Source organism: Cibotium barometz, chromosome 47, assembly GCF_041138505.1.
Source record: "Cibotium barometz isolate CiBa-2024 chromosome 47, ASM4113850v1, whole genome shotgun sequence".
NCBI classification, from domain to species: domain Eukaryota; kingdom Viridiplantae; phylum Streptophyta; class Polypodiopsida; order Cyatheales; family Cibotiaceae; genus Cibotium; species Cibotium barometz.
In genome coordinates this window covers 8,368,615-8,375,950 of record NC_141092.1, presented here as the reverse complement: position 1 = coordinate 8,375,950, position 7,336 = coordinate 8,368,615, and the positions used below count along the sequence as shown (strand labels likewise).

General features: G+C 40.4%; 1 long non-coding RNA gene across 2 annotated transcripts; it reads left to right on the top strand.

Moving 5' to 3' along the window:
- The first annotated feature begins 1,299 nt into the window (after nucleotides 1-1,299).
- Nucleotides 1,300-4,299, top strand: LOC147611332 (uncharacterized). Of its 2 annotated transcripts, XR_015263835.1 has the most exons (4): nucleotides 1,300-1,333; nucleotides 1,646-1,715; nucleotides 3,695-3,746; nucleotides 3,898-4,299. It is a non-coding gene; the product is annotated as an uncharacterized LOC147611332 (long non-coding RNA). The 2 variants fall into 2 exon arrangements; XR_015263834.1 differs by lacking the exon at nucleotides 1,300-1,333 and having other exon boundaries at nucleotides 1,381-1,715.
- The last annotated feature ends 3,037 nt before the right edge of the window (nucleotides 4,300-7,336 follow it).

Below are 7,336 nucleotides of genomic sequence, written 5' to 3'. Positions count from 1 at the left end.
TTTCCGATAGATTTTGTCTCTCTGCGTGCCTCCCCCCGCATGTTTAATCTATCAGAGAGGCACCCCATCTCTGCTAAAGAATCCATTTCCCACTGCGCCGGAACACCTTTGTTAATCATCTTGGTTCAAGATTCGGGTTGCTAGGTTAGCTGTTGCGCCACAACATTTCCATAGCATCAAATCCTTCTTGGGAGAGAAGACCCTGCATTCTGGAGCCAGATTCGAGCTCCTGCTTCTGAACTCGTTATGGAAAAAGCAAGAGGAAGAACGATCTGAGTGTCAAATTGACTAAACTAGTGTGAATTCCCTTCTTGCAGGTTAACCGCCACTGAGATCGCTCCCTTTAGTTTAGCCTTCTTCTCACCACTTCTGTCAATAGGCTTCTTCTCACCGCTTCTGTCAATAGGTCGTCTGAGGCCTGAGCTCTAGCAGCAGCACTACATTAGATTCGTTGAACGAAATCAAGGATGGCCCTCTCCAAGATTAGGATTTACCTACAAAAGCTACTCCGGCCCACCAATCCTGGATCCCTGCCCAGATTAAGCATCTACAATCCTGACTGTAAACGAAAACTCGCTTCGAATAGACCACACAATCTTGACTGTGAACAGAGAGAGGGCACATGTGATCACAAAAGGGCTCGCATATGCTTCACAGATGCGCTGATGGCAGAGAGAGAGAGAGAGGGCACACCTTCGACCCGCAGGAATGTACGCATGTCATGTAGCAGATTCTTGATCTCTCTCTTCGGGTAAATGCTCACTGCTTCCAGCAGCTCTAGGGGTGAATGATCTCGAACTCGGGGATCATGAACCTTCTTTAGCTCGGATAGTTGGGGCATTGCCAACGGCACATTGAGCATGTTTCTCACCTTCGCTAGTTATCGTTTACACTTTGTTCTGCGTATAGCTACAGCTGCAGGGGGGTCCTAAAATGTATTGTTGTCTTTTCTGTGCAAAAAAGCAGCTCGTAGCCTTGTTAACGACGATAACATAGCCTGATTTCTCAAGCACAACTCGTAGCCTCGTTAATGGTGAACACATACCCTAATTTCTCAAGGTCCTAGTAGTGATTCCGCGTCGGAGCCGGAGTCTATATATGGGTTATACCTCCCAGCAGTGGTTCAAATTTCACTCTTACAAGGCTGCTGGCTGGAGCCGCCTGGCTATACAGCGCAGTGCCAAGAGCCTAGCTATACATCTCGTAGCCTCGTTAATAGAAAACACAGAAGTGAATTTCTCAAGCAGCAGTCTAAGGCTATAGCTCTCTGCGAAAACCAGACATCAGTCACTACACAGAGTCGTTGATTTCGTTCACTGTTCATTTGATTTCGGTTTGTATAGCTGTCGGTTATTTGATTTCGGTTTGTATAGTCCTTGCTCCATTTGTGTTCGCTAAACCTCCGTTCCCACTGTACATGAAACCGAAACCATGTGGATAGAGAAGCAACTAATTGATTAACGATGCTGTTATTAACGATTCACATCACAAGCTTGCAGGCAGGAGGGAGGAATATTGAGTTAGAAAGAAGGGGTGGTCTGAATAGGGCCCGAAAAGAACTAAGCCTCTAATTTCTGAGCCTCTTATCCTTCCCAATCATTTTTGACGATGAGTCCTTTTTTTTTGGGTTATTTTATTGATACAGATCGGGTGGAAAAGCGTGAAGTTCAAGCTATTGCCTCGTGAATGATGGGATGGGAAGCCGCTTAAGCAAGGTGAGTTCATCATGTTTGAGAATGCAAATTCATTTAAGTATTCCATGACATTAAAGTCTGTAACCAGTTCTCTCTTATGCTTTTATTTACCTCTTAAGATTTGTTGCCGTTATTTAAACAATGTTAGAGAATAGTGTTGTAGCTCTTGTTGTTGCTAGTTGATTTTATTCATGTAGTATATTTTTTGATAGAGCTGTATATGTGTACAATAGTATGGGTCATTAACATGACTGAGTTTTTAAATACCTTGTTCAGGGTGGGTCATGTAAAATGATTACATTTTATGTTTCAAATGTAGCTCTTGTTGTTGTTGCTAGTTGATTTTATTCATGTAGTATATTTTTTATAGCTGTATATGTGTACAATAGTATGGGTCATGTTAATGACTGAGTTTTTAAATACCTTGCAGGGTGGGTCATGTAGTATATTTTTTATAGCTGTATATGTGTACAATAGTATGGGTCATGTTAATGACTGAGTTTTTAAATACCTTGCAGGGTGGGTCATGTAAATGATTACATTTTATGTTTTGAAAGATTCAATGTTTTATGGTGATAAGATGTGACTATGAGGGTAAAAAAAGTAATGCTGAAATAGTTGAAGGTGTTTTAAAAAAATGGACGCAAGGCAAAGAACCTTAGTATCCCTTCTAGGCTTTTCTAAAATCCCTAAATCTCCACATGGAAAGAAGCGCAGGCAAACAAATTCAAGTGCTCATGAATCTGATGAAGATTCCTTAGACATAGAAGTGGCTGAGAGTATTGGTGAGGCAGAAGTATCCAAGAGAAAAAATGCACAAAGAACGTGGCTTGCTTCTTGGGGTGTTGCATTTCAATGAGTTCATTTTGATAGGCAACAAGGGAGAATCTTTTGCACTATTTGTCAATAGGAAACAAATTGTAAGAGTGAATATGGCACAATAGGATCAACGAATATCCAACTTAATGCTCTTAAACAGCATGCTGATTCTAGAGGGCATAAGTTTGATGCCTATTTCCAAGGCCATGGATAAAAGAGCATTAGAGAAAAGGATTAGAATGCAACGTGAAAATGTAGATCCAAGCATTTTGAATGTATTTAGAGCTGCTTATTTTATTGCAAAACATGATATGGCATATCTGAAGTTTGTGCCCTTGTTAGAGTTATTGCGATGTTCTGGAGTGGAGCATGTGCCTCAATACCTTTATAATAATGATAAATCAGGTTTGTTGCAATCATAACTGATTGTATTTGTAAGGAAACAATAAGCAGCAATCTCTCTTTTTTTGAATTTATGTGGATGAGTCAACTGATGTATGTGTGGTTGAACACCTCATCATATATGGGAGTTATATATGGAATGCGTGAGCCACATGTTTCATTCTTAGATGGTGCCTTAATTATGGTTGGAAAAGAAAAAGGTCATTAAAGAAGTCAAGCCCATTCTTGACTTCCATTCATTGTGTTGCACATCGAACACACTTATGTGCATCCAATGCATTGAAGCAAATTAGTGACTTTGCTCACAAAGTAGACAACTTTAAATGATATTGGGACACTACTAAAGAAGAGCTCCACATGGACCGCCGTCAAATTGACTAAACTAGAGGAGGAATTTGATTGTCCTACATTGCACATGAAAAAAATTCACCAAGTTTGATAGTTAAGTAGGTACAAGGTCATTGTGAGCATCCTTGAGCCATTGCTGGAATTTCTAAGGATTGAAAATCTCTGTCTCTATGAGAGAGTATTCACGTTTGAGTTCATATATAGCGTACATTTTCTTGCTGACTTGTTGGATCATATCTCACACTTAAGGTACATATTTCAAAATGATTATGTGGATGTAACGACTGTCCCAAGCTTGGTAAATGCTACAATTGGTGCAATACAACTAGAGTTCATAGTAGATCCTCCTTTAGACATGAATGCATGGCAACATGATAGCAAAAGTTATCCCTTGATACATGAATATGGTTCAAAATCTGCACATCTTGCAGCCTTGAGGATAGCGATGAAGGGCGACTTTTTTCGTGGAGCTAAAATACAAAGGTGTGCTATAGGATCTGATTTGCAAGTTGTAATTGACTTTCAAAAGCAATATCGCTCTTTAATATTGGATGCCTTAAAAGACAGGTTTGTAGGCAATACTATTTTGAGCAGCTTTTAAGTACTATGCCCTTCCTCTTTTCCATCTTGACAGCTTTTGAAGTGCTATGGAGGTGAAGATGTGGATTCTTTGGTTCAGTTTTATGTGTCTTCAAAGATTGCTAATGGATAAGTTTGTGAAAGTCTCATAGATGAGAGATGCTTGAGAAGAGAATTTCAGATATTCAAAGTGCAAGGGCCATTAGATTGGAAGAAGTTATCATTGAGAGAAACATGGACTCGTATAAGTTGTAACGATGTGCTTCGTGAAAAGTATCCCATGCTCCTACGCTTGAGTCAAATTGCAATGCTTCAATGTTCTAGTATAGCTATATGCGAGAGGGGCTTCTAGATGCAAAACATAATCAAAACTCGCCATAGAAATAAGCTTGAAACAAAAAGCTTAGAGGCATTGATGCATGTTTCAATTGAGGGGCCAAGTTTGCAGGAATTTGACTTTTTTGAGGTAATTGTTGAGGCATGGAAGGATGCCTGAAAAACTTCTATGCATATCTAGGTATTGCATAATGTGCATTTAGCATGAAAGTAACACTCTAGTATTTTCTGTTCCAGGTTTTCTTTTGGCTGTTCCAAGTTTCTTTCAACTCTGAATTAAGAGTTAGTCTTCTCATGAAAATATCATGATGTTTGGTACTATGTAGAATTGAAAATTTTGTAGTAAGTATTTTTAATTTTAGAATGTAGATTATTGAAAATTTTGTTGTAAGTATTTTTAATTTTAGAATGTAGATTATTCTCTCTCCTATACTGCATTACATAATGTGCATTTAGCATGCAAGTAACAATCTATTGTGTTTTGTTCTAGGTTTTCTTTCAACTGTTCCAAGTGTTCTTTTGGGTTTAAATTACAGCTAGAGCCTTGTCATTAAAATATCATGGAATTTTGCAAGACCTTATATTTGGGTGACTCTTGTTAGAATATACTATCTTGGACATATTCTTACTTATACTTGCAATGAAAATGTCTATTTTTGTCCTCTTTATAATTGGACTGACATCTATTGATGATATAATTTTTCCAATTATGTTAAGTGCAATATATGTTTCTGTTTTCTTACTTTGAATGTTATAATTTACTTACAAAAAAAATTTTGAAGGCATAGTTTTACAATTGAAGGTTTTTAACTTGTTGATATTGTGGGAAGAATTTTTGAATTTTTGTATGATGTAAAAATTTTGAAATCTTGTATGTAGAAGGTATTTGTATTTGTTGGAAAAAATATTTCTGGTGAACATTGATTCAAAGGCATGCCTTGAAGAAATGGAAGGTAGCCAAAAATGCAAGGTTGGACCTTTGGGGGCAATGGAAGGTAGCCAAAAATGGAAGTGTAGCTATCTATTGTTGAGTCCACCTAAAATGTAAGGTTGGACCCTCTATGGCTTTCAGGGCAATGGAAGATGGAAGTGTAGCTGTCTGCTCAGGCGACCAGCCCGATTGCCATGAAATGGAAAGAAAATAGAGGAGGTCTGGGCGGGTGTGCTGTCCAGACCTCAATAGATATATATAAAAAGACTTTAATGTCAACATTTCCTTGATTGCTGTGGTGGAAAGAGAGTCCCCTATCACCTAGGCAACACAAGTTCAACACTCAGTGAGAGGTGTTCGTGGCAATTTTATTTTACCTTTCCATGGCTTGTCGAGCCTTCATATGGCAGATAAAAAAATTTTGATGGTGTGTCCAACCCTTCTCTTTTCATTTGCTGAAGTCATATCACGCCCCTTTCAGAGCGTGTCTAGGCAAGTGGTTTGAACCCACCCTCAGTCCACCTAAGAGCAAGTTCCCACGACCCGCTCGATGGGCATTTCTACTAGAAAATGCCACCGCCCGCTTGATTCCCACGTTATGCTCTACTACCTGTAGTGCCAAAATTAAGCCCTCAAACGTCCCATTGGAGATGGGAATTGCATCTCTCCCCCTGAGCATTGTAGGGCTACAAGGTTGACAACACGCTCCTCCCAATTCACAACATGCTCTTCTCGATTGACACTCCTCCACCCCTACAACCTATTGGTCCATCTACTGGCAGGTTATCTGCAACCTGTTGCGTAGGTTGCACCATGTCAGGCAATGGTAGGTTTTGTGAGGATACAACGGAAGTGAAAAACAAGAGAGTGAGGGAGCATGTTGCGTAGGTTGCACCATGTCAGGCAATGGTAGGTTTTGTGAGGATACAACGGAAGTGAAATACAAGAGAGTGAGGGAGCAAGAGCAAGAGAGTAACACAGTTTTTGGTGGGTGCTGAATCACCCTTATCTTCTATGTATATCATATATATACTTTGAGTATTGTATACATAACTAGGGTTAAGGCACAGTGACCTTTAACCCTCACAACCTCCCACTTAAAGGACAATTTGCCTTTAAGTGAGGAAACCTAGTGGACACACTAGCCAATGCCCATCAAAACACAACAATACTCAAACCGTTGACTAGGTAGACTCTTAGTTAGCATATCTGCAGGGTTCTCATCTGTATGAACCTTGACAAGCTCTAGATGCTTATCATCAAGTACCTCCCTGATGAAATGGTACCTGATCTCAATGTGTTTGGTCTTTGCATGAAAGACCGGATTTCGTGCTAGATGAATAGCACTCATGGAATCACTATGCAATGTCGGTACAACGGTATGAATCCCCAAATCTCCCACTAGCTGATGAAGCCATATAGTCTCCTTGCAACCTTCTGTGGCTGCAACATACTCAGCCTCTATGGTAGATAAAGCAACGCACTTCTGTGCACGGGACATCCAAGACACTGCACCTCCTGTCTAAGGTGAACACATAACCAGAAGTAGATCTCCTCGTATCCACATGTCCTGCATAATTTGAGTCTGTGTAACCAAGTACACGCATGTCTCCTCTGCCAAAGCAGATGCACATCTTCTTGGTATCCTTCATGTACCTCGAGATGCATTTGACTGCCTCCAAGTGCTTCTTCCCTGGATTTGTCATGTACCGGCTAACAACTCCCACTACAAATGCAATGTTTGGTCTAGTAGCTATCATAGCATACATGAGACTCCCAACAACTGATGCATAAGGAACCTTGGCCATCATGGCCCTCTCCTTATCGGATTTGGGACTGTCATCCTAACTGAGTTTCACATATAGAGGCAATGGAGTACTCAATGCCTTCTCCACCCACCTTACTTGCATATGAAGGCATTCAATTCTCAAACTTCTTGGAACCACTCCTCTCCTTCATAGGCATGAATTTATTAGATGGGCTAAGAGCAAGTTCCCACGGCATGCCAAGCCGACAGAAATGCTTGAAACTGAGCGGCTATTGGCACTGCATGGGAACCTATCAAGTTTCAATGCGCGATGGAGTTCATGAACCTGATCTGAGCGCCAGAGTTTGCTGTAGTAGTTAATCAACGTCCGTAGCCAATGGAAATCTGAAATGAGAGCCAGTCCCGCAATGCCCAGCTGGAGAGTGAAAATATCCGTCTCCACCGGGGCGATCTAGCATT